The sequence below is a fragment of the Mus caroli genome, unplaced genomic scaffold, assembly GCF_978045245.1.
Source record: "Mus caroli unplaced genomic scaffold, Mus_caroli_1 scaffold_8, whole genome shotgun sequence".
NCBI classification, from domain to species: Eukaryota; Metazoa; Chordata; class Mammalia; order Rodentia; family Muridae; genus Mus; species Mus caroli.
In genome coordinates, this window is record NW_028227263.1 from 113,665,805 (window position 1) to 113,693,614 (window position 27,810).

General features: G+C 42.4%; 2 pseudogenes; one reads left to right on the top strand and one right to left on the bottom strand.

Annotated features, from left to right (window-relative positions):
* Positions 1-447: 447 nt before the first annotated feature.
* LOC110289157 (major allergen I polypeptide chain 1-like) lies at positions 448-1,638 on the bottom strand (annotated as a pseudogene).
* Positions 1,639-8,124: 6,486 nt separating this feature from the next.
* Positions 8,125-27,797, top strand: LOC110288759 (secretoglobin family 2B member 20-like; annotated as a pseudogene).
* The last annotated feature ends 13 nt before the right edge of the window (positions 27,798-27,810 follow it).

Below are 27,810 nucleotides of genomic sequence, written 5' to 3' on the forward strand. Positions count from 1 at the left end.
CACTAGGGAACAGAGACAGATTCTGCTATCTAGAGCCTGTGTGGTCCTCAACAGACCCTTGGTATTCCTGGTCCTACTCAGTTCCATGTTCCTGGGGAGCTCAGTCTGGGAGGTCATGTATGTTCCCTGTAGACCCTGTCTCATTAGGGTGACAGACACTCTAGTGTAGTGACTATGGTCTCTTAGCATTCTCTAATGCATTCTGCAGGGCATTTTGTCAGCACCACAATTGAGCTGTGACACCTCAATATCCCAGAGGCTGTCCCTGCAATATCCTTCAACCAAATCAGACCCAAACTTGAATTCAAAAATCCAGGCTCTCCAATGAATTGCAAGGTTTGTATTGTTGGATTCCTGTTCTTAGACACCTGGCAGGAAGGGCGATAGCCTGCTGCATCTATGCAGGTGAGCAGGCAAGTGGTTTCCTTGATAGCAAAGTTGTAGCCATCAACATAGTGGGCTGGCTTCTATTTTTTCCTGCAAACAGAAAGCTAAGTGAGACTTTGGGGGTGAAGGAGACCTCATGCCCCACTGACCATGCACTGAGACACCTCTTAGAAAAACCTACAGCCAATTTGCAATTGCTCATGTATCTGACCAGGACCAGAGAGCCTTGTCCCCAACCTGTTGAGACAAGCTTTGTAAAGAGCCTCAAACCAGCCAGGTGGGAGAAGCCAACTTATGAGACAATATAGTCCCAGTGGGACCGAATGGGGGGGGGAGCTGACAGAGCCCCACATGAGCCCCTGGGCAGCTGGGGCCCAACAAGCAAACTGTCTCCTGTCACATGTTGATGATGACCCTCAATTATCTTCAGCTAAAGGCCGTGCTTTAACATACCTGTTCTAGGGACATGAGGGGGTTCACTTTAATTCTACCGTTGAATGTCCACATGTGGAGTCCACAACGTGGTCTTCAAAGTTCAGAGAACAGGATAACATATGACTTTTTTGGAGCTTAAGTGGTAGGCTTGAAAATTTAGGATAAAAGCCCCAGGCTAGTGAAGTGTGCCAGGTGCCAAATTTTTGTAGCTAGACTTGGAAGGCTGTGTCAGGAAGGCTGAGGGAGGCCTAAATCAGGCAGGTATCTACTGTGGCTTGGCTGAGCTGAGCAGCCAGGGTCAGCTCAGGCAGTCTGAGAGCTCCTTCCTGCCCCATGGTTCTGACATTATCAATCAGGTGTGTCACATTTCTGGATTCTCAGTGAAGCTTCAGTGGTGTGCAGGAGCACAAGCCCTGCCCCTAACCAGACACATAGAGACTCGCCATGAAAGCAGATGCATGTGCCTTGTCTTCCTCTGTCAATGTGCTATCAACACATTGCTTGATTTTTTTTTCAGTATTTTCGAGTATTTCAGGGTCATCTTTTATTGCTTCACGTATTCAACATACTCTTCTGAGGTTTCATTTAAAAATAGAAAAACATCCTCTTTTATAGCTGGGCAGATGCCACAATCTGGAACACAAAGACAAGGTGACCCTCACTTGAAATACCTGCATCAGTATATCCCAGGGGATAGACGGTGTGAGAGCCTGGATAGCTTGCATCCCTGATCTCCACAGTGTAATACACACCTCCCCCTGAAGTCATGAGGAGCAGGGCAGCCCCGAGGATCACCACAGCACCAGCAAGCTTCATGATAATGGTGGCAGGTGTTCCTACACAGCTTGGTCCCCTTCTTTAATTGCCCTGTTTGGAGCAGTGGGCAGGGAGGGGCCTGTGTCTGAGCCTCTCCATGCCCCTCCCAGTACACATGTTGGAACTTCCTGAGGGTATGTGATTTCGACATTGAGAGATATGTATTTTGGCAAGATCCTGGTCAATAACCTATTACAGCTTGTTTGCCTTCTTAGAGATCTTCTTAAGATAAGAAAAATGTCATTTGTCATTTGACAGCCAAAGGGAAATTATGACTGGGGAGAGGATCAAATGGTCTCTCAATCAGACCTCCAGAATAAGACCTGTGTCCTCCTGTCACACTGGGAACCTCAAGAGCCTTACTCACAGTCAGTTAAAAACATGCCAAACTTCAGACCACTGGCCATGTGACCCCTGCCCTGTCTTTGTTCTGCCCCTATTTTCCATATGCTTCATGCTTCCCTTGAACAAGGCTCTTGAACCCATGCTTACCTGTTGTTGCTGGCATCCTTCAATTTGACCTTTTTGTTCTTGGTTGTAGGTTTTTTCTGAGATAGGGTCTCTCTACACAGCCCACACTTCCTAAAGAAGGACAAAAGAGTTGTCAAAAGAACCCTTTCATGAAACCTAAAATGGCAATGCCTGGGGGAGGCAGTGTATCTCCTATCTGAGTGACTGGGCTTAAGCAGTCTGCTTCCAAGGTGTGTGGAGCAGGGGGCCTACCTTCTAGGACCAGGCTGTCCTGGAAATATGTAGATCAGGTTAACCTTGGACTCAAAGAAGTTTTTGTGATTCTCTACCATATGAATAGTGGAATAAAAGGCAAGTACTTTCACTTCTGCCTAAACTTGACTAATTAAACCCATTGTTGAGGTTTTCTGTTTTGTTTGTTTGTTGTTTTAGTTTTTTTTGTTTTTTAAAGAAGATCTTGCCCAGGTTGGACTTGACCTCATAACCTTCCTGAGAAATGAGACTGTGGTCCTGCCTGCCTGCTTAACTATCTGTCTTCTGTCTGTCTGTCTGTCTGTCTGTCTGTCTGTCTGTCTGTCTGTCTGTCTGTGGGTCTGTCTGTCAGTCCATCAGTTTATGTGTATATGTGGTGGATTCAACTTTCTTTGGGACTGGTGGAAATCATTGTCAAAATCAGTTAGCAATGAACAGGTATGGTAATTCTCACCCTTGATCTCAGTATTTTGGAGGAAGAGCCTTCCTATCTTTGAGTTTGAGGACAGTCTGGTCTACAAAAAGAGTTCCAGGCTACCCAAAATTACACAGGAAGACCCTGTTAAAAAACATCATTAGTGTGTTCACTAAGTTCTCTCTTCAAGTGCCTTGTGCTCATTTTCTCATAACTAAGCAAGGATATTTCAATTCTGAGCTACCTGGCCTCCTAATTGGTCACTGCCTGACTATACATTACTGCTCGAGCTATTCTGACTACTGATCAAAAAGCCTTCATGATGGCCATTTTCAATATTCCACAGCTACCATGTAAAAATTACAGTCTAATCTCAGCTTGATTCACAAGCTCATGAAGGCTCAGCATCACACCATCTGTACCAGTGTGTAAAGCTGATCTTTGCAACTACAGAATTCCAGATGACCCTTCAACTACCTCTACCTGGGCCAGTAGGGAAGCATCACTCACTGCACAGGTTCATAAGGAGACTGTTGGGAAGGGTGCTAAGAGGCAAGGCTGTGGTAGGCCCCCTGCTCCACCTACCTTGGACGCAAACTGCTTAAGCCCATTAACTCCTATAGGAGGTACACTGCCCCCCCCCCGGCATTGCCATTTTAGGCTTCATGAAAGGGTTCTTTTGACAGCTCTTTGGTCCTTCTTTAGGGAGTGTGGGCTGAACAAACACCAATGGAGGAGGCAGAAGACAACAGAAAAAAGCCTGAGGCAGACATGTGAAGGCTGAAAAGTCAGCAGGATGAGCTGTGAAATAGGCCAAGAGTCTTACTGCTCTATGGTAGCTGAAGCATTTGATGAGGAAAATGCAGGAGAGATTAGGTAGGGTCATGGAATGAAGAGAGGGCAGAGGCAGACTCTGAGGATGAACACATGGGATCCAGAGGACAGGATAATTAGACCTCAATTGCCAGAAGTGGTCTAAGAATTTGAACAGTCTTTAGAGACTACACTAGGGCCTGGAGTCTCATCATGGAAGGGTGCCAGAAAGGCGCAGCTTCCTGTCCATGCTGCGGAGGATCTGTAGCACAGGTAGGCCTCAGGGTCCCATGCTAGTAAGAGGACTGCTCAGGATAGTATACAACTGCTGCCTCTACCACCTGCTACCTGATGAAGTTAGTCCCTTGCTGCTGTGTATTCAAATACTAAGTACTGAAACCCAGGGAATGGAATCCCCCAAACCTCCAACTACTTGCCAATCTCTTTAACAAATTCTCATATACACCAGATGTGGCTTAGTAAATCAGTTCACCTAAATCTCTGACTATCTAGGAAAATGTGACTGCCAGGCAATGATGGATAAAAGACAGGCATTATGGGCTTTTTTATCTGGGCTGGGTGTCACAGGTAGGGATCATAAGGCAAGAGAAGAGGAGAGAGGAAGAGGAAGAAAATGGAGAAAGGTGAAGGCTGCCATGGGGTCTGATGGCTCAGGACCACATGACCAGGACCTGTGGACCATGAGTACAGGCTGATGGAGCAGAAATAACCATGGGCAACACTTAAACAGCAAGTAACATCTGGCCTATGGATTGTATGCAAGTCAAAATAGTATACAACCTGTCTGATTTAGGTTTACAGCTCATCAAATAATATATAAATCTTTGTGTCTTTTATAGAGGCTAGCTAAAATATTTATTTTATTTATAGCCACTTTCTGCTCCTTGTTGTGAAACATGGACGGCAATGAAGAAGCGAAGCTAGCCTGGGAGAGCATCTCCCTACCTGAGCATAATTTTTTTCTTTGTGATTGAGGGGAACACATACAGGTAACTGGGACACACCTGCATCAACGTTCAACAAGTGAGGATCACAGGTGAGAAGCACTATGTCTTCACCTCATTGCTTTGGAGTTTGCCAGTCATCTGACTGCTCTGTGTACACCTGAACCTGGAATTTACAATTTAACCAGCATGTTTATTATTTATAGTCTCTACATTAGGTATGACACGACTTTTCCATAATTGCGACCCAAGAGAGAACCAGGATCTTCATATGCTCTGCCCTCACTGCCTGAAATGCTTTCCTTTCATATTCCTGGGAAATTTGTCACCTAAATCCCCAGACTTCATCAAAAACCAACATATCAGAGGGAGGACCAGCTACAGCTTTCACCATGTTTAAGGCAAAAACCAATTACCCATATTGAGACTTTGTCCCTGCTGTTCCATGCCTGAGGAATGTATGGTAGGTCTTTGAGAAGGAAGGTAGAGCCTCTCCTCTCAGTTTTCCACAATCCCCTTTTGCCTTTCTGAAGTACACCCTGTGTTCAGATAACACAAGTTCCTGGCTACCTGAAGTTGCCCTATTCTCTACCTTCAAGATTCCAGACCATGAAACAAGTTAAACTCTTTCCTATATACATGACCTAGTCTTGTGTCATTTGTCATAGCAACACAACCTGAATTACAACCCTACAGTCCACATGGATCCCTTGTATATAAGAAAACACCTGACCTTCAACATAGCAAAGGCTCTGAATCCCGTTTCCTCTTCTATAACTCCTCTTTCCTTGGCTGCCTTTTGGTGTTCTTTAGCTGTCTGAAGCTCAGTAGAGCAAAGCCTTCCTATCTCCCAGAGTCAGCACACATATGAGGTCTTCACAAATGCTGGTTAGACTGGCCAAATGGCTATCTCACTTCTCTCAAGTCAATAAACAAGACCCTACTTAAAACATGCAACACTATCTTGTCATATAATGCAGCCTTTGTTTCAAACAATTCTTCCCACATGCCTATGTTACATAAGTGTTTGTGCTTAAGTAATTTGGTTGGTGTTTAATTTTAAAAGTAAAGATTAAATGTGTTTTGAAAAGGCACAATTAAGTAGTTTGTTGTAAAAGGCACTTGACTGTCACATTCTGTACAGAACACAGTGACAGAATGAACTTTGCTGAAGACTTAAAGCGTCCAAAGACTTTGAATTTTACTGGTTATCTGAGCCAAACAGGATTTACCTCCTGTAACTGTTTGGTTAATTAGGTGCCAAGTACTGAGATCTAATTGTGTGCTCTCTGCTCGGTCCACTGGTCTTTGTTTTTATGACCTTGCATATCCTGAGGGCTGAGATGGCCTGTAGAATGTGCCCACTGAGGGCTTCTCTCTTCTGCACAGGGTTGGGAATGGAGACAAGGGCAGCATGTGGTCAAGCAAGTATCTTCTGCCCAGTAACCCGATGCTACTCTGATTTGATCATGGTGTTGTATCACTGTAACAGTAATCTTAACTAAGACACATGACATTTATATCTGTATGTACAAAGTGGCCAGGGAACGACAGTGAGGGCCTTCAGTTGCTCTCCACCATGTAGATGTGTGTATATACATCTGTATGTATAAATATATGTATTTATACATATATACATATGTGTGTGCTTATTTGACATTTTATTTAGTTTAAATGTATGTGTATGGGGATTGTGCCTGCATGAGTGTCTTATGCAGTCATGTTTGCTTTCCCTGTGGAGGTCACAAGGGAGCACTGGATCCTCTGGAACTGGAGTTACAGATGGTTGTTAGCTGCCATGTGGGTGCTGGGAAGTGATTCTGTGTCCTTTTTATAGCTGAAACCACCTTATATTTTTTGAGACAGGGCCTCTTACTGGAGCTGGCTAATGGCTAGACGGACTGGCCAGTAAGCTCTCTGGTGCTGGAGTTACCAGGGATCACTCTGTGCCTAGCTGTTCTCAAAAGTTCTGAGGGTTGGAAAACATGGATTCAACAGTGTATGCAAAGCAACTACTTCACTTATTTGCCTGTCCCCCAAGCTAACCCTGCTGCTTTCTTGAGAACATATAGCTCACAGTGAAGGACTGAAGGGGGTTCTACTCCCAGGAGAAATATCTGGAATTCTTCTCTGCAATGTAAGAACACTGACTTTCATCCATACTCATTTATATGCCACACAACCATTCACAACAGCATGGGTTTATAGGTTATTTCAAAATTCTAGTACAATCCAATATCATGTTGTTTAGTTTTTTGTTCAAATTATTTTATATTTGTCAATTAGGAGCCTATTCATGCTTTCTCATGCCAGTTTCGACAGAATATTCTAGATGTCTGTTCATGTGTTTCTGTACTTGTGTATGAGCCTGTGTATGGACAGTGGTACTAAGATGTGTGTGTGTGTGTGTGTGTGTGTGTGTGTGTGTGTGTGTGTGTGTGCGTGTTTCTGTGTGTGTTTGTGTGTGTGTGTGTGTGTGTGTGTGTACATGTGTGTGTATGCGTGTGCATGTGAAGGTAAGACAACAATTTGGAGGAGTTAATTCTCTTCCTCTACCAGGTGGTTTCTGAGATTTGAACTCAGGTCTTCACCTTCAATCACTGCACCTTTAATCACTGAGCTATCTCAACATCTTTTCACACGATTTTTTGAGACCAAGTCTCTTATTGAACCTGAGGCTCACATGGATTTATACATGCATGCCACCAGTCTTATTGTCCTAGAGATTTGAACCCTGGACTTTATTCTTGCAAAAGGAGCAATTTGCACACTGAGCTATGTCTTTGGTTGCTCCTGATTATGTGTGTGATGCTGTAAGATAACACTAGGGCTTTGCACATGCTAAAAAACTATTCTGTCATGGTTGTAGGGAACTAGTGACAAAATGGTTTAGTGAGAAGCAACATTTCTAATCACAGTTTGAATAGATACAGATCATCACAGTCAGTTAGGCACAGTGAAGGAACTTGAGGTGGTTAGTCACATCTACAATCAGGAAGCAGAGAGGCATGAATGGTTTTGCTCAGCTTGTTTACCTCTGTCTACCCTATATGTAACCATATTACACACTTCCATATAAAAGTAAGTCTACCCACCTCAATTGACCAAGCCTAAAAACATCCACTCAGAACTTTGTTTCTATGACAACATTCAATCCAGTCAGAATGATCATCAAGATTAACCATCGCACACTGCAAACAGGGTCAGCCTAAATTTAAGAACTTCCTGTCTTAAGAAATATGCACTACCACACACAGCTGACAATCATATCTGTGCTGGAAATGTCTTCCTTAGGGTAAGTATGTTGTTCTGAACTTGAGACAGTCTATACACACAGCACATCCTGTGGCCTGTAGAGCAGTATAATTTACAGTCAGGCAGTTCACAGTAGCTTGAGGGATTGTGGACAGCAGAGTTCATGTTCAGGGTTGAATACCTCACTCTACCATCCAGTGCTCTCACCAGATGGACAATACTGTTCAAACCTCTTTAATACATAGTTCCTAACAGAGCTGAGAGTGGATAAGTTGAACATGACAACAGGAATTTGCTACTGTGGAGTGACGCACAATGTGTGGTACAAAAGCATCATCAGACCCCAAGGATATTCACACCGCCAAAGAGCTGGGGATTACACTGGCTGAGTGTCACAGAGAGGTAGATGGTACCTCCTTGTCCTCAGCCTTCCAATAGAAAGGTCTCAGTAGCTTGGACAATGAGATCAAAAATATATAAGGACTTTGACAAGGAAGCAAAGGTGACAAGTAAAACAGGACCACAGGTCATTTTGTTCAGCACTTGGGCTGCTTGCAAAGATCAGCTCTAAACCCTCTTTGGCAAAGGTACAAACAAATTCTCTCCAGAAACTGATGACATCAGACTGTCTCAGGCTGTTTATTCTTCAGAGTGGGAGGAGCCTCCATGCTTCTGCCTCTATGCAAGTTAAAAAGAGATCTACAGGTGCTAGGTTCTTGCCCAAAAGGTGTTTGGAACTCCTGGAGGCTTGTTTTAGGATGGGTGTGGCTGGGCTCAGACCTATAATGGTTTATAAAGACGAGGATCTGTTTTGAGACGAGCATTTAGCACTCTTCACCATGAAGGGTACACTTCTTCTGCCCAGCTTGCTGGTGACTGGAGATCTGAGCTTCCAGATAAGTGAGAGTGGTACCCTTGTTCACACCATCTCAGTCCCATGGAGATAAATAAGTGGGGCCCTGAGACAGACCTAGGTGTCCTCGGGAGGCCATTGGCAAGGAGCTGCAGAACACAGTGGATGCTTTCTGCTCTGAGTTAAAACTGTTGGGTTTGTGGGATGTGGAGTCAGTGGTGTGCTGGTGATGATACTCATGATGAAGGGAACTTAGATGCTCAGTTGAAGCAGAGGCAAGTGTTTGGCTTATGTGAAGGTCAGATATCAAGGTTTGTCCACTCATGGATGGTTTTCTTCTAGATCTGTGTATGTCATGTAAACCATGTTGTATCTGGGATGCTGAAGCCTTTGGGAGGGTTTGAGTATGAGAAAAGTCAGTTAAGACATTTGTAGATGCAGCAAGGAACATTGAGCCCCTGCTTCGACCATCCCATTGTCTTTTAAGGGTGTTTTTCTCTTTGTGTTAGCAGCAGAAGAATGTGTTTCTTTCTTCAAAGGTTATGTAAGTATTGTCTCTGGATTAAGGTTTGTGTTGCATCAAGAACTCCAGGCATTCAATGCTACTACAGGAGAAAAGGTGGCCTTTGAAAAAATCCAGGACTGCTACAAATTTATGGGACCCAAAATTATGGTAATTTTCTGCCTACCTCAACTCACCCATGCAACAAATGCTGTAAGGTTGTGTACAAGTAATAAATGCAACCATTACTACATGTCAGGTGACCTGCAACTGAGAACTGAAACCCTTGCCCACCCTAGTAAACGTAAAGCAGCATGCCTTATACACAGCCATCCTGTTCCTTGCGTGATCCTGAAGCTCACTCCCACATGCTGGGTAAACATGTGGTTCTCACCCATAGTTGAAACAGGGGAGTCCTTGGGATGGCCTCTGCACAGGTTTGGTACTCACAGCTCTACTCTAAGATGCTTGAAATTTCTCACCAGTGTCTTCTTTGGAACATCTCTGGGGTCTATTATTCCCCTGCCTTTGATGAATTCCATTTCTGATGGCATCATTTCTGCTAAAATAAAACCTACCACCATGTCTGAAATGCCACCCCCACCACAGGGAGTGACTACAGTTCCTCACCACTGTTGTCTCCTGTCCTCTATTGTTTCAAGCTTAACTAGATTGCAGAGAATTACATTTTTAACAGTGCATGTCTCACCTTATTTTCCAAAGTATTTTACTTGAGTATCAGGTCTTAAAAAACCACAGTGCTATCCAAAATGATTTTCCTCTAACAAGTCCAAATGGGGGACATATTTTTAACATGGCTACATAGCCAATGTGCCTAGAGAGAGGTGCTCAGGTGTGGGAGGCATCACCAAACTCATACTCAGCTCTACTGTCCCTCTCTAGACCTAGCCCCCATTATGCTTTCCAGAACCTTATCCACTTCTTCCCTGCCTGACTATGGTGGTTTTCAGGCTTCCTCCTGAAGGGAGTGAGTGGGCTCCAATTCCCTTGAGGCAGAATTTGTTACTGGAGATGTTAATCACTGCATGGGATTTTCTTTGCTGTGCATGAGGAGCAGTCTCTTTGTGGGTGGTTGGGGAGCCCTGCTGAGGTCCTGTACCTTGACTATAGCCAACACTATCCTTCTCTGTCTCTTTGTTTTCCAGGAAGCCATGAATTCCAGCCTAGAATGCCAGGCATACTATAGTAGTGGCACTGTAGGAAACTTTATAGACCTTCTTTTTAAGATATTAGGACAATAGATGTTAATGTGTTTTGGGCAACCCATCTTTGCAACATGTCTGATCCAAGTGCCATCGTGCTGACCTATTCTCTTTCTCTCCTGAAGTTGGATTCCGGATCCTGTTCTTTCATCATCCAGTCTCTTAGACTGATTCAAATAAATGCTTTCAGCTCTGTTCTGTGATCTGTGTCTATGTGCTAAAAAAGGTCTTCAGAGGATCCAGAAGATACTGAGAGAAATGACTTGTGTAGTCACTGAGAGAAGTGTGACTGCTCCCGATTAGCCAGGTGAACATGAAAGAGCCTTTCTGGTCTCCTTTTTGTGTTGCTGTGTAGACCATGCTGGCCTGGAACTCACAGAGATCCATGAGCCTCTTCCTCCTGTGTGCTGGGATTATAGATATGCGTTCCCATGCTCAGTTTACTGGCACTCTGTGAGACTCTGGAGACTGGGATTGTCTGAGGAAAAATAGCATGTAAGTAGCCACAGGATTCACCAGGTTGTCAGGATAGAAAAGAAATGGAGAAACACTTACCTCATGTGTAGTCTCTGGGCTCTATCACAAGATTATGTAATCCTTGTGTCCAGTTATAACAGGAGAGTAATGCAGAGATCACACGGGTGTGCTTCTCAGATAATCTTGGTCTGATAGTGACACTTACCATTTGTTACACCCTGACCAATATAGCAGTTTCTAAGACAGTTATGGTTACACTCTGAGACTCTACTTCAAAAACAAAACCAAGGGGCTCAAGTGATGACTCAGGAGTTAAGAATGCTGGTTGCTCTTCCAAAGGTCCCAAGTTCAATTCCCAGCAACCACATGAAGGATCAAAACCATCTGTGACCCACTTGAGGTGTGTGTGAAGTCAGCAACAGTTTACTCATATTCCTAACATAAATAAATCTTTAAAAGAAACCCAGAACTTAATAATATACAAAAAAAAATCAATCAGGAAAGAGATAGGAGTCAATGCCCAACATGAGGAAAGAGTGAAACACTTGGAAGAAGGTTCAATGGGTAGAGTGATTCAGTGCATTATTGGGAACCTGAGTTTGACTCCCAGAACACATGTAAAGCCAGACTTGTTTGCATGTGTCTAGAGTCCTAGTGCTCCTGTTGAGAGATTGGAGGGCTCAGGTAAATTCTCAAAATTTGTAGACCAGCTAGCCTTGCATTCCACAATGTCAGAAAGCCAGAGGCCTGTACTAAACAATGGCTCAGGATTGTCCTCTGATCTCTACATGCATGCTGTGGCATATGCATACCTGCTCTCCCTTATACACTCAAACACAAAACAGTAACCCAACAAGTAAAAGGAAGAGAGGACTGGAAAGTTCTGTAAACTAAAATGATGAACTCCATTTGTTAAAATGGGCATACAACATAGTGACACAACTCTTATTCTGTATAATAGTGGCAAAAATTGAGAAGACTCATTGAAGAGAGCAAGTGTTGGTTGAGCAGGCTGAGGGACTGAAAGTCATACAAACAAGACACATTGGTTAGTGTGTAAGACTGACAAGCATGGAGCCATTGCTCTGTTCATCTGTTTCCTGATGTGACAATACAACACCTAGGGTTTCCTAAAGAAGGCTGACTTGTCCTGTGGAATGCCAAATGGCCTTCCCAGGGACAAAGCTTCTCACAGGCAAACCAATGACTCTGAGAAAACAGAACATCTTCACCTTTTAAGACCCTATCCAGTATTTTTCCAAAATACCAACCCAGGACCAAGCATGGTCCCGAATCTGAAACCTGTTGAGATTATTCAAACCAGTAAATCCAAGAACAGTTTCCTGTGCCCAAGGAGTCCCCAAGAAAAGGGTGAGGCCTCTTCCTCATGTTTTTCTGTCTCCCACTCAACACTAGTCTGTCTGACATAGCTCTGTGTCATGACATGTGTGCCTTGTGCCTTCTCTTGATGCATGTAGGTAGTATGTTCCTTCGTTGTTGACGTTCTTGTTCCATCATATCTAGCAGGTAAATTCTCACATGTAGAAATGAGGCATGCAGGCCATTGATGCCTGAACATTGACACACAGAAGAGAGGAACAGGTGAATGAATGCACAGAGAAACTATTTACTGTAGTCCCAACCTGAAGGCAGCAAAAAATCCTTGGACTAATGACTCAGGAGAAACTGCCTTACAACACACAATACCACAATTATATTAATGGAAAATCCTCATGGTGGTACACAAATCAATGATAATTATTTTATTTATAGGATCGTCTGAAAGGGGAAAACAAATCAATGAACACCCTGATGGGCAGTTAGGAAAGGGGTGACTGTAAGGGGTCACATTAGGAGCAGTGAAAGTGATCATTATCATGACTACAGTGATTTCTTAGTTTTATATTTTAAATAACACCTACCATGCCGGTCAGTGGTGGAGGAGGCCTTTAATTGCAGAACTTGGGAGGTAGAAGCAGAAAAATTTCTGAGCTGGATTCCAGCCTGGTCAACAGAGAAACTTCCATGGCAGCCAGGGATACACATAGTCACCCTGACAAACAATACAAAACCACTACCACCAACATCAACAAGTCTCTCACATTTTATAATTTATGCACAGTAGAGGGTACAGAAATTCTGCTTCAAGCAAGTTTAATAAAATAAATGGTTCAGTACAAAAGAAATTATTTTTAAAACCATCACAAGACTCTGATTTCTTCTATCTGTTATAAATCCAGAGTTTGACCAATGCCACTGCTCCTAGTCTTTGGAAGAGATTCCTACTTTGGCCAGAGCAAAGCATCATGAACAGTAATAACTGACACTGGCCTGTGTAGCAGAAACATTTGAATATTTTCCTAAAAAGAAATAATTAGGGGTGGTTGGAGACTGCTGTGTGCCCTCATCTCTCACAGAACAGTACTAAGAGCCTTCTGTTGCAGTAAATCTCCATCCCATATATGCCTAGGCAATGAAAACACAATAAAATTAATGTAAATACATGCTGCATGCTTAGATTGGGCAGATCTACTGCTACATTACCATCTTCCACATTAAGTGACTCCATATAACTTGCAGTTTCTCCAGACGATTTGCTTGTACTCCTCTTCTTCTCCTCCTCCTCTGCACCTTCGTCCTCTTCCTTTTTATCCTTCTTTCTCTTCCCCCACCTTCTGCTCCACATTCCCTTTATCTTCCCAATGATCAGCTCTCCTTTATTTTACAAATTCAGGTGGGAAGCAGGTATACAGGTAATCATCTAAGTGCTGACTCTATCTTTGTTCCCAACCCCTCACAGAAGAACAGAATTAACATCAAATATAATTAACCCCAGGGCTATCCATAACAGCCTTCTTGGGATTGCGGCCCTGAGTTTTTATTAATGAAACATCGTGTATGGATATATTTGTGGCAAGCTGTAATGTGCTTATTCTATACCTGATATCCTTGAAGGATTATACATGAAATCCTACGTGTTAGGCTTTGAATACTCTGCAACATGATACATACCAGCTCCCAAGAGTGAGTAAGCTTCAGTCACAGGACTTGTAGTGATAGACCTCTTGAAAGGGATTTATGCAGATTACAAGAGCACTATGGCTAATGACCCCTCATATATATCTGTCCCCCCATAGCTTATATCTCCATGCTTATGTCAACATATGGGTGATGGCTATATCACAAAGGCAACTTTGGCAGTCATTTTTGCTGCCAGGCATTAAGCTGTCTCTATAGGTCACACACTCCATGAACTCAAGTTCTTACTCCAAAGTAAATCTTCTCCCATTGAAGGAGGCAGAGCCAGTATCTCAAGGTCTCCTTCAGTGTGAGCTCTTTAATATATGAAGAGGATAACTTTTTGTGATGGTTTGTATATGCTTGGCCCAGGGGGTGCCACTATTAGTAGGTATCGCTCTGTTGGAGTATGTGTGGTATTATTGGAGTAGGTGGGTTATTGTGGGTATGGGCTTTAAGAACTTCATCCTAGCTGCCTTGAAGCCAGTATTGTGCTAGCAGACTTTAGATGAAGATGTAGAACTCTCAGCAACTCCTGCACCATGTCTGCCTGAATGCTGCCATGTTCCTACTTTGATGATAATGGACTGAAGTTTTGAACATGTAAGTCAGCCCCAATTCAGTGATGTCCTTATAAGAATTGCCTTGGTCATGGTGTCTGTTCACAACTGTAAGACCCTAACTAAGACACTTTTAAAACAGAGATATGGGTGTGATGTGGAGATGGAGCAGAAACTGAGGGAATGACCAACCAATAATGGGTCAAATTTGAGATCCATCCCATGGGCAAGTATCAGTCACTCACACTATTAATGATATTCTAATCTGCTTGCAGACACGAGTCTAGTACAGCTGTCCTCTGAGAAATTCCAAATAGCATCTGACTCAGACAGATGCAGACACCCACAGGAGAACACTGGATGCTGCTTGGCTACTCCTTATACAACAGGGGGAATGAATGCTGGGAAGCTACAGAATTGTATCCTCATTAATTTAGCACAGATGAGAAAATACTTTATCTAAATTGCCAAATATAACAGACTGGACATTATAGGTGTATAAAATACCTTATGATTTTCATAATTCTCATAATGTTATTCAATTTATATCTATGAGAAAGGAGTCATTTATTGGACTAAAAAGGGGAATTTTTGAGGTTTTGTCTTGCTGTCTATGGTAATGCTAAGGGTAGACTCCCCACTCAGCCAAGAACTGGAGTCTGCATGTAGACTTGTGATTCTGCCCCCAAGTTATTCCTGATTGATAAATAAAGATGCTAAAAGCCAATAACTGAGCATAAGAGACATAGATGTGGTTTAGGTTTCATTGGATTTGGATTGGAAGAAGACCATGGGAGAAGAAGATGGTGCAAGGGAAGAAGCCGCCACATCCAAGTTTTGGGTTTGATTTCAATTTTTCCCAAATGTATGAGTAGGAAACTCAAACTAAGAGTCCTCTCAGTGTCCTATAGAGAACATCTTTGCTCACTGACTAACTTAAAACCAAGTAAGAAAAAAAATTCTGTTTTGTTTTGTAACACTGCTTGTCCCTCATATTTTTTTAAAATTAAGGTGAAAAAAAAAGCAATCTGAAAAGAAGTCCAGAAGACATCCTTATGGAGAGCTCTTAGGACCACTTCTAGAAACTTGGCAGTAATTTTACATTGGACCAGGAGAGAAAAGTAGTCTCAGATATGTTGTTCATCTTGATATGTCCCTGGAAACAGTGATCTTGGTACTTTTGTTTATTACCTTACTATTTCCTTAACCTAGAACTTGTCTTATTACTTGCACATCATTAAAATGGTATAAAAGCAGACTGGGAAAATATAAACTTACTTCAGCATCAGAATTGACTGGAGTCATGTTATAATGTTGTCTAATTGTCTTTTGTACTTTTTGGATATCACACCCTCCTTGGAGAACCCATTGACTGTCTGAGGTGGCTTCGTCAAATACTTAGACATAATATATTTCAAAGACACCATGTTCCTCTTTGCTCAGCAATGTTTAGAAACAACTGTTCTGCAGGGACCGGGTCTGCATCTTTTTTAGTTTCCCTTTTTCTTTATTGAGACAGGTTTTTTTTTAGGTAGCTCAGGCTCTCTTTGAAATCAACACAGATACCTTGATGGGGCAGAGACAGTCAAAGTCCTAGAACACACAGCAAGAAAATCAACTCAGTTTTCCCTTCCATGGGTGCAGAAACCAGGTTATAGAAATACTGGGTTAGGCTACTGCTGATACTGTGTCTGGCCATTTCCAGAAGGAGCAAAGTCCTTTACACTCACCAGGATTAGTAACCAGCATCTTTTTCCAGTAAGCAAACTGTATAATTTTGACATTTTCTTTTCCATAGTCTTTCACTTTTCAAGTTTCATATTTCCTTTTCCATGGTCTTTCACTCTCTTCTTACATATCTTACTTTCCCTACGAACATATATCTACTGTCCAGAGTTCGTGTAGTTGTACAGTGGAGCAAGAGCAAATGTGATATGGGACAGAAGAAGATGGGCATGCAGAGAGCCTGTCTTTGGTAATTTTGGAATTAAAGTGTTTGACTGTGTTATAATGCTACCAGAAACCTTTCTAGTGTCTTTGGGGTTTTCATGGAAAAGCAAAAGTTGGGCCATAAGTCGTTTTGCACCTTCAAGCCCCATTTAAATTAGAAACTTCAGGATGCTTTGGTAGGTCAATTACTTTGGATGGTGTTATACTTGGGCAAATACCTGAAAGAAGGTTGTGCTGAAACAAACATAGGTGAAAGGCTAAGGCAGACTCATGAAGGAACTTTTCACTGAAGCAGACACAGATGAAAGGATGTTCTAAAGAAAGCATGTGAAAGGACAGGTGACCAAGATTCTTTGTTGACTATACACATGTATTTTCTGCCTTATATAATGTAGCTGAGCTCCACTTGTTGGTTACCCTTAGAGAAAAACACGAAGAAAGTTCTGGTGCTGTGCTGGGCCTTTATTTACCAATCAAAGCCAACTAGGGACAGGTTCCCTCAGTGTCTTACATGTGAAGGGACACAGAGATTCTTGTGAAGTTTTTGGAACAAAGGAGCATAATACAAGCAGCAAAGGCCAAATATAAAAAGTTGGTTCAACTTTCATTGTATAATTGAGCTACATTTATTTGGACTCCAAAGAGAGAAAGGCATCAAAAAACTTCAGGTGGTGTACTGGTACTTCTTCTTCCTAAGACTCAGGATGATTGGCAGACTGATGACAGCCAAGTCAGACTCAGATGCTGAGGCAAGACACCTGGCAAGGCAAGATGCATGGAGGACACATGAAGTTTAGAGGGAGCATAAATAGGCCCCAATGGACTGTGGGAGGAGATTGGCTTGCTTGCATAGGTATACACTTCTTGGTCTCATGTCTTTGCTGTCCTTCACATTGATGTGAGAGGCTCAGATGTGACCTTCTCCTACTTTTCCTCTTGGCCCTGGTCTCACCTAATTGATGACTCATGCAGATTTGGCCAAGTCCTGACAGTTCCTGCTATGTATTGCCACTGCCTCTGGTAAACCAACACTTCTGAAGTGGACTTCTGGTATAACCATGAAGTATTTGTGAGTGGATTGATCTGCTCCTGCAGACCTGGGAACTGGACAGGTGATTTCCTGACAAAAGCTATGGGACTTGCTCCAAAGAATCATTTTTAAAAAGGTCTACTTGCCCTTTATCCTTTCTTTTCTACTACCTCTGGTTGAGATGGGTAGAAAGGAGGTTGAAGCATTTAAGAACTATCATTAAAAGGAGGCATTGGCAGGACAGTGGTGGCACACACCTTTAATCCCAGCACGCGGGAGTTAGAGGGAGGAGGATTTCTGAGTTCAAGGCCAGACTGGTCTACAGATTAAGTTCCAGGACAGCTAGTGTTACACAGAGAAACCCTGTCTGGAAAAAGTAGTTGGCATTAAATAAATTAAAGTAACACTATTTGTGGTAGTTTGAATAGTAATGGCCCCCAGAGATACATGTGTTTGAATGCTTGAAACATAGTGAATGACATTATTATGAAGTTTGGCCTTGTTGGAGTAGGTATGGTCTTATTGAAGAAAGTGTGTCACTGTGGAGCCAGGTTTTGACATCTTAAATGTACTCAAGCTATGCTCATGTTATTCCCAGTCTCTGTCTGATGCCTGCAGTTCAAACAGACATCTCACCTTCTTCTCCAGCAATATGTCTGCCTACACACTGCCATGCTTCCTGCCAGCATGATAATGATCAGAACCTGGAAATTGTAAGCCAGTCCCAATTAAAAGTTTACATTGATAAGAGTTGCCTTGGTCATGGTGTCTCTCCACAGCAATAAAAAGCTAACTAAGATAAAAGTGGGATACAAGGACTGGGGTACTGGTGTACCTTACTTTTATTTGGAGAAATATGGACTTTTGAATTCTGAATTAGGGAAGAAGGGCTTAATGTGTGGGCTATCTTAGTAGGATATCAGAAGAGTGAAGTTCTGAGTGTGATTTGAAAGGTGGGGCCTGGTTTCATGTGGTTTCAGAGAATATGAATATGTGGCCTATAGATGGTTCTTAGGATATTTTCTTGAAAAACGAGGCTGCTTTCTACTCTTGTCCAAATTGTCAGCTTGAGGCTAAAGTAAAGTCTTTTTGTTTTATTAATTCTCTTAGTATAGGAAATCTCAAAACAGTCTAGAATTTACTTATTGTGTGGTTATTAGTACTTATTGTTATGAAAATGTATAACAAAAATAAGCCAACTAAGCAAGGAAAATTAAAAATTGTACAGGACAAGTTGAAAAGGGGCTACAAGAAATGCAATGGAGCTAAATCTTGTATTAACGGAGGTAAAGAGATTATGGGAGGTCTGATATTAAATGGAATAAAAGGAGTGGTGACCAGCTAAGCTTCCAACTTGAGAAAAGGAAAGAAGAAATGCTTAGGGTAGAGCATGATGTCATAAACCCTTAAAGGACAGGAATATTTTAGAGTTCAAGTCCAGCCTGGTCTGCAGTGTAAGTTCCTGGAAAGCCAAATGTATGCAGTGAAGGAGACTACCGAAAACAAAAAGCTGATGAAGTTGTGATTGATCAAGTGAGTCATGTTTCAGCCCCCACAAACAGCAGACCTTAGCAGTTTCAGCCATGTGATTCTGGCTTCAGGGACAGGAAAGGGGTTATAGGATCTACCTTTTCAACTCAAGAAAGCCTCTGAGGTCTGGCATGTGTCAGCAATGTCTTTGCAAGGAGACCAAGAGAGGCCTTTAAATGAAGGTATAAAGGTGAAGCTTGGATTGACTTGGAGACCCCAAGATGTTCGCAGTACCAGTGCAGTGGTAAAACTGTTGAGGAGAGCAGTTAACGGGGAGTGGAACCAGCCCCCCCCAACAAAAAGAAGTGTGTTGCAGTCAACAAAGCTGAAAGTATGAGACATCTTAAGAGTGCTTTGACATCACACATCAGAATGCAGAGTTTGGAGATTTCTCAGCTGCTTTTCTGTTTGGCTTTGGTCCAGTATTTCCTTACTATGCTCCTTTTGGAATGGTAAGATTTATCCTGTGACATATTTGTGGGAGGTATGTGATTTACTTTTTATCCTTATTTTACATAGAATTACAGTTAAGAGATTGCATGAATCTCAGAAGAGACTTTGAAGTTATAAGCATGTTGGAGACTATTACAGACTACATGGTAAAGCTGTCTTTTTCCTTCCTTGTGTGTTCTTCCTTCCACCCTTCTCCATCTCTTTCCTTATACCCTTTCAAATTCCTAACAGTAGATAGAAAAAGGAGGGAGAGAGAGAGGGAGAGAGAGAGAGAGAGAGAGAGAGAGAGAGAGAGAGAGAGAGAGAGAGAGAGAGAGAGAGAGAGATCCAGGAATTGGTCCAGAGGTTGCAAAGTGGGTGAATTTATCATTTGAATACTTCCTGATGATTAAGGGTGTTGAATCCTTTGGAACAAGTTTGATCTACATCATCAGGATATAAAATATTATTCTTGTTTCTTCTTTGAGGATGACTACTTAACAATCTATGACCAACAACAGCCAGCAAATAACAATCATATGTCCAACTCTTATAGTCCTAGTGTTTATATACCTTCTGAAGTGTTCCCAGAATTCCAAATATCACACATTCACAGAAACTATTTGGGTATGGTAAAATTATGCCCTTGCTAAAACACAAGGCAAGTCACAGTGAGTTACTGTTAACTGCCAGCAAAGAGAAATACCCTCCCTAAGAAACTAAATAGGGTAAGAAATGAATTAAATTGATAAACCCTAATCCAAATCCATTGGGAAATTAAGACTCAATATGAAACAGGAAAAGGTTAAGGATAACATCACAGATAAGCAGGAACTAGCCTGCCTCCATCTTATGCTTAAAAGACATCTTATAGTGAAGACAAAGTTCATTCATGTTAATGATTAAACAATGAACTGTATCTTAAGAATTGGACTAATTCCTACCGGTATCCTTAACTACAAGTGGCTAACTGTTCTAGGACTGACAATCATGTCTTTGTTTCAAAAGTTTTTTTGTAACCATCTTGCAACCCTATCTTTGTTTCAGAAAGTTTATATGGCTCATTATGCTACCACTTCTGACTATGACCACCCTGTTACTCACAGCTTACAGCTATACCTTTGATTCAAGAGGTCATTAGGACTAATTTCTTTATCCTGCCTATTTTGCCTGCCAAATCCCTTATCTACAAATCCCCTACCCATGGGATGTATAGGTCTTGTCTTCTTCATGTCCAATGTGACATATCAAACCCCTACTTAGGGAGAGGCAGAATGTATACACAAATAAATAGCTCAGTTTAATTAATTGCATGCTTTAATTAATATGACCATGATGATTTGGGTGGTGTTTTTTCCTTCCCATCTTTTAGGTTAACAATACCAAGAATCTTAAAAAGATCATAAAGACACACTTTTAAACCCAATGTCACACTAGATTGGAAAAATCTAATGAAATGGATTTTATGTATAAAAACTACAAAGGCTAACCCAAGCCAAGATATGTAACTTATGATTACAATGTCACTTATAACTTCAATGTAACTTATAACTACAACACAACTTATGACTACAGTGTATCTTAAAAATACTATGTAACTTATAATACAAATGAGATTAAAGCAGCAGTGAAAAGTTTGCCAGGTTATATTAGCTGGGTTCACTGCTGACTAGTTGATATTAGTAGTTGACTAGTTGATATTAGTAGTATTCACTGCTGGTAGTTGATATTAGGATAATCTGAATTCTGTTCTGGCCAGGCCTAGTATGATTTCCAGGCTGAAATTCTGTTCACTGTGCGGGGCAGGAAGGCTCATAACAGCCTTTGAAATAGGTACTTTTATTTTATTTTCTACATGAGACACACAGTGACACACAGACACACACAACACACAGACATGCTCATGTACCAAACACTAGGGAGCAGGGAGAGATTCTGCTATCTAGAGCTTGTGTAGTCCTCAACAGACCCTTGGTATTCCTCGTCCTACTCAGTTCCATGTTCCTGGGGAGTTCAGTCTGGGAGGTCATGTATGTGCCTTCTGTACCCTGAACCATGAGGGTGACAAACACTCTAGTGTAGTGACTATGTTCTCTTAGGATTCGCTAAAGCATTCTGCAGGGCATTTTGGCAGCAACAAAATTGAGCTGTGAAACCTCAATGTCCCAGAGTTTGTCCCTGTAATATCTTTCAACCAAATCAGACCCAACCTTGAATCCAAAAATCCAGGCTCCCCTCTGAATTGCAAGGCTTTTATTGTTGGATTCCTATTCTTAGACATCTGGAGGGAAGGGCTATAGTCTGCTGCATCTATGCAGGTGAGCAGCCAAGTGGCTTCTTTGAGAGCAAAGTTGTAGCCATCAACATAGCAGGCTGGCTTCTAATTTTTCCTGCAAATAGAAAGCCAAGTGAGACCTTACGGGTAAAGGAGGCATCATGCACCACTGACCATGCACTGAGATACCTCCTAGAAAGACCTGCAGCCAATTTGCAATTGCTCTTGTGCCTGACCAGGACCAGGAAGCCTTGTCCCCAACCTGTTGAGACAAGCTTTGTAAAGAGCCTCAAATTCAGCCAGATGGGATGAGCCAACATGTGAGACAACATAGTCCCAGTGGGACCGAATGGGGAGGAGCTGAGCCTCATGAGCCTCTGGGAAGCTGGGGCCCCACAAGCAAAATGACTCATGTCACATGTTGATGGTTGACAATGACCCTCAAATATTTTCAGCTAAAGGCAGGGCCTTAACACACCTGTTCTTGGGACATGAGGGGATTCACTTCAATTCTAGCCTTGAATGTTCACACCTGGAGTCCACAAAGTGGCCTTCAAAGTTCAGAGAACAGAATAACATATGACTTTTTTGGAGCTGGAGTGGTAGGTTTGAAACTTTAGAATAAAAGACCCAGTCTAGAGAAGGGTGCCAGGTGCCAAGCTTCTGCAGCTAGACTTGGGAGGCTGTGTCAGGAAGGCTGAGGGACACCAAACACAGGCAGGGATCTACTGTGACTTGGCTGAGCTGAACAGCCAGGGCCAGCTCAGGTATTCTGAGAGCTCTTTCCTGCCCCATCCTTCTGACATTCTCAATCAGGTGTGTCACATTTCTGGATTCTCAGTGATGCTTCAGTGGTGTGTAAGAGCACAAGCCCCGCCCCTAACCAAACACATAGAGACTCACTATGAAAGCAGTTGCATGTGCCTTGTCTTCTTCTGTCAATATGCTAGTCTTGGGTCATTTGTCATAGCAATACAACCTGAATTACAACCCTACAGTCACATGGATCCCTTGTATATAAGAACACACTTAACCTTCACCATAGCAAAGGCTCTGAATCAGTTTCCCCTTTTATTAACTCCTCTCTCCTTGACTGACTTTTGGTGTTCTTTAGATGTCTGAAGGCTCAGTAGAGCAAGGCCTTCCTCTCTCCCAGAGTCAGCATACATAGGAAGTCTTCACAAATGAGGTTAGACTGGACAAAGGGCTATCTCACTTCTCTCAAGTCTATAAACAAGACCCTACTTAAAACACGCAACATTATCTTGTCATATAATGCAGCCTTGGTTTCAAACTACTCCTCCACCATGACTATGTTACATAAGTGTTTGTGCTTAAGTAATTTTGTTGGTATTTAACTTTAAAAATAAAGATTATATGTGTTTTGATAAGGCACAATTAAGTAGTATGTTGTAAAAGGCACTTGACTGTCACATCTGTACAGCACACAGCGACAGGATGAACTTTTCTGAAGACTTAAAGAGTACAAAGCCTTTGAATTTTACTGGTTATCTGAGCCAAAAGTATTTATCTCCTGTAACTGTTTGGTCAATTATGTACCAAATACTGAGATCTAATTGTGAGCTCTCTGCTGCGTCCACTGGACTTTGTTTTTAAGACCTTGCATGACCTGAGGGCTGAGATGGCCTGTAGAATGTGCCCACTGGGGGGGCTTCTCTCTTCTGTACATGGTTGGGAATGGAGAAAAGGGCATCATGTGGTTAAGCAAGTGTCTACTCTCGAGTGGCCCTATGCTACTCTGATTTGATCATGCTGTTGTATCACTATAACAATAATCTTAACTAAGGCACAAGACATTTATATCTGTATGTACAAAGTGGCCAGGGAAAGACAGTGAGGGCCTTCAGTTGCTCTCCACCATGTAGATGTGTGTATATACATTATATCTGTGTATTCATATATATGCCAATGTGTGTGCTTATTTGACAATTTATTTAGTTTGAATGTATGTGGATGGGGATTGTGCCTGCATGAGTGTCTATGCAGTTCTGAATGCTTTCCCTGTGGAGGTCACAGGAGAGCACTGGATCCTCTTGAACTGGAGTTACAGATGGTTGTTAGCTGCCATCTGGGTGCTGGGAAGTGATTCTGTGTCCCTTTTATAGCTGAGACCACTTTATATTTTTTGAAACAGGGACTCTTTCTCGAGCTTGCTAATGGCTAGATGGACTGGCCAGTAAGCTCTCTGGTGCTGGAGTTATCAGGGGTCACTTGGTGCCTAGCTGTCCTCACAGGTTTTGAGGGTTGAAAATCATGGATTCAAGAGTGTATGCAAAGCAACTAATTCACTTACTGGCCTGTCCCCAAAGCCCATCATGCTGCTTATTTGAGAACATGTAGCTCAAAGTGAAGGACTGAAGGGAGGTCTACTCCCAGGAGAAACATCTACAGATCCTCTGGAATTCTTCTGTGAGATGTAAGCACACTGACTTTCATTAATGCTCATTTATATGCCACACAACCATTCACAACATCATGTGTTTATAGGTAATTTCAAAATTCTAGTACAATCCAATATCATGTTTAGTTTCTTTTGTTCAAATTATTCTATATTTGTCAATTAGGAGCCTGTTCATGCTTCCTCATGCCAGTTTCAACGGAAAATTCTAGATGTCTGTTCATGTGTTTCTGTACTTGTGTATGAGCCTGTGTATGGACAGTGGTACTAAGATGTGTGTGTGTGTGTGTGTGTGTGTGTGTGCATACATGTGTGTGTATGCGTGTGCATGTGAAGGTAAGACAACAATTTGGAGGAGTTAATTCTCTTCCTCTACCAGGTGGTTTCTGAGATTTGAACTCAGGTCTTCACCTTCAATCACCCACCTTTAATCACTGAGCTATCTCAACATCCTTCCGCACGATTTTTTGGGGACCAGGTCTCTTATTGAACATGAGGATCACATGGGATTAAACATGTATGCCACCACTTTTATGGGTCCTAGGGATCTGAACAATGGACTTTATGCTTGCAAAATAAGCAATTTGCACACTAAGATATCTCTTTGGTTGCTCCTGTTTATATGTGTGGAGCTGTAAAATAAACCTAGAGCTTTGCACATGCTAAAAAAACTATTCTGCCACTGTTGTAGGGAACTAGTGACAAAATGCCAGGTGAGAAGCAACATTTCTAATCACAGTTTGAAGAGATACAGTCCATCACAGTCAGTTAGGCACATTGAAGGAACTTGAGGTGGTTAGTTACATCTACAATCACGAAGCAGAGAGGCATCAATGGTTCTACTCAGCTTGTTTACTTCTGTCCACCCTTTATGTAAATGTAGTACATGCTTCCACATAAAAGTCAATCTACCCACCTCAATTGACCAAACCTAAAAACACCCACTCTGAACTTTGTATCTATGGCAACATTCAACCCAGTCAGAATGATCATCAAGATTTACCATCACACACTGCAAACAGGGTGAGTCTAAATTTAAAACCTGCATGTCTTAAGAGACAGGCACTACCACACAGAGCTGACAATCATATCTGTGCTGGAAATATCTTCCTTAGGGTAAGTATGTTTTTCTGAACTTGAGACAGTCTATACACACAGCACTTCCTGTGGCTTGTGGAGCAGTGTAGTTTACAGGCAGGGAGTTCACAGTAGCCTGAGGGGTTGTGGACAGCAGAGCTCATGTACAGGAGTGAATCCCTCACTCTACCACTCAGTACTCTCACCACATAGACAATACTGTTCAAAACACTTTAAGACATGGTTCTTAACAGAGCTGTGAGTGGACAAGGTGAACAGGGCAACAGGAATGAGCTACAGTAGAGTGAAGCAGAATTTGTGGTACAAAAGCATCATCAGCCCCCAAAAATATCCACACTGCCAAAGAGCTGGGGACTACCCTGGCTGAGTGTCACAGAGAGGTAAATGGTGCCTCCTTGTCCTCTGCCTTCCAATACAAAGGTCTCAGTAGCTTGGACAATTGGATCAAAAATAGGTAAGTAGATTGACAAGGAAGCACAGGTGACAAGTAAAACAGGACCACAACTCATTTTGTTCAGCACTTGGGCTGCTTGCAAAGATCAGCTCTAAATCCTCTTTGGCAAAGGTACAAACAACTTCTCTCCAGAAACTGATGGCATCAGGCTGTCTCAGCCTGTTTGTTCTTCAGAGTGGGAGGGGCCCCATGCTGCTGCCTCTATGCAAGTTGGAAGGAGATCCACAGGTGCTCAGTTCTTGCCCAAAAGTTGTTTGGAACTCCTGGAGGCATGTTTGAGGCTGGGTGTGGCTGCGCTCAGAGCTATAATGGTTTAATAAAGAAGAGGCTCTGCACTGAGAGGATCATTTAGCACTCTTCACCTTGAAGGGGACACTTCTTCTGCTGGGCTTGCTGGTGACTGGGGAGCTGAGTTTCCAGACAAGTGAGAGTGGTACCCTTGTTCACCCCATCTCAGTCCCGTTGAGATATCTAATTTGGGCCCTGAGACAGTCCTAGGTGTCCTTGGGAGGCCATTGGCAAGGAACTGCAGAAGACAATAGATGCTTACTGCTCTGAGTTAAAATTGTTGGGTTTGTGGGACATTGATACTGAGGTGTGCTGGTGTTGATACTCATGATGAAGGGACCTTACATGCACAGTTGGAGCAGAGGTAAGTGTTGGGCTTATGTGAATGTCAGATATCAAGATCTGTCCACGTATGGATATTTTTCTCCTAGATCTGTGTATCTCATGTAAACCATGTTGTTTCTGGTAGTCTGAAGCCTTTGGGAGGGTTTGACTAAGAGAAAGGCATTTGTAGATGCTGCAAGGAACATTGAGCCTCTGTTTTGACCATCCCATTGTCTTTTAATGGTTTTTTTTCTCTCTGTGTTTGCAGCAGAAACATGTGTTCCTTTCTTCAAAGGCTATGCAAGTGTTGTCTCTGGATTAAGGTTTTTGATGCATCAATAGCTCCAGGCATTCAATGCTACTGCAGGAGAAAAGGTTGCCTTGGAAAAAATCCAGGACTGTTACAAAGAGGAAGGATTAAGAACCATATTTCTGGAACCCAAAATTATGGTAATTTTCTGCCTACCTCAACTCACCCATGCAACAAATGCTGTAAGGCTGTGTACAAGTGATAAATGCAACCATTACTACATGTCAAGTGACTTGCAACTGAGAACTGAAAAACTTTCCCACCCTAGTACTTTTAAAGCAACATGCCAGGTACACAGCCAACCTGTTACTTGCATGATCCTGCAGCTCACTCCCACATTCTGGTTAAACATGGGGTTCCCACCCATAGTAGGAATAGGGGAGTCCTTGAGATGGCCTCTACACAGGTTTGGTACCCCAAGTTCTACTCTGAGATGCTTGAAATTGCTCTCTAGTGTCTTTTTGGAAAACTCTCTGGCATCTATTGTTCCCCAGCCATCGATGAATCCCATTTCTGTTGGCATCATCTGTGCTACAAAAAAAAAAAAAAAAAAAAACCTCCCACCATGTCTGAAATGCCACCCACACCCCAAGGAGTGCTTATAGTTGCTCATCACTGTTTTCTCTTGTAGTATCTTGTTTCAAGTATAACTGAATTGCACATATGTATATTTTGAACAGTGCAGCTCTCACCCTAGTTCCCAAAGTATTTTACTTGAGTATCAGGTCTTGAAAAACCACAGTGCTATCAAAAATGATTTTCCTCTAACAAGTCCAAATGGGGGACATATTTTTAACATGGCTACACAGTCAGTGTGCCAGTAGAGTGGTGCTCAGGTGTGGGAGGCACCACCAAATTCATACTCAGCTCTACTGTCCCTCTCTAGACCTAGCCCCCATCATGCTTTCCAGAACCTTCTCCCCTTCTTCGCTGCCTGACTATCGTGGTTTTCAGGCTTCCTCCTCAAGGGTGTGCATGGGCTCCAGTTCCTTTAAGGTAGAATTTGTTACTTGAGACCTGAATCACTGCATGGGATTTTCTTTCCTGTGGATGAGGATTAGTCTCTTTATGGGTGGTTAGGGAGCCCTGCTGAGGTCCTGTACCTTGTCTGTAGCCAACACTGTCCCTCTTTGCCTTTTTGTATTCCAGAAAGCCATGGTCTCCAGCCCAGAATGCCAAGCATTTTATACTACCAAACACATATTGAGCATTTTCGACATTCTAGCCGGTTAATTAGGAGAATAGATGTTAATGTGTT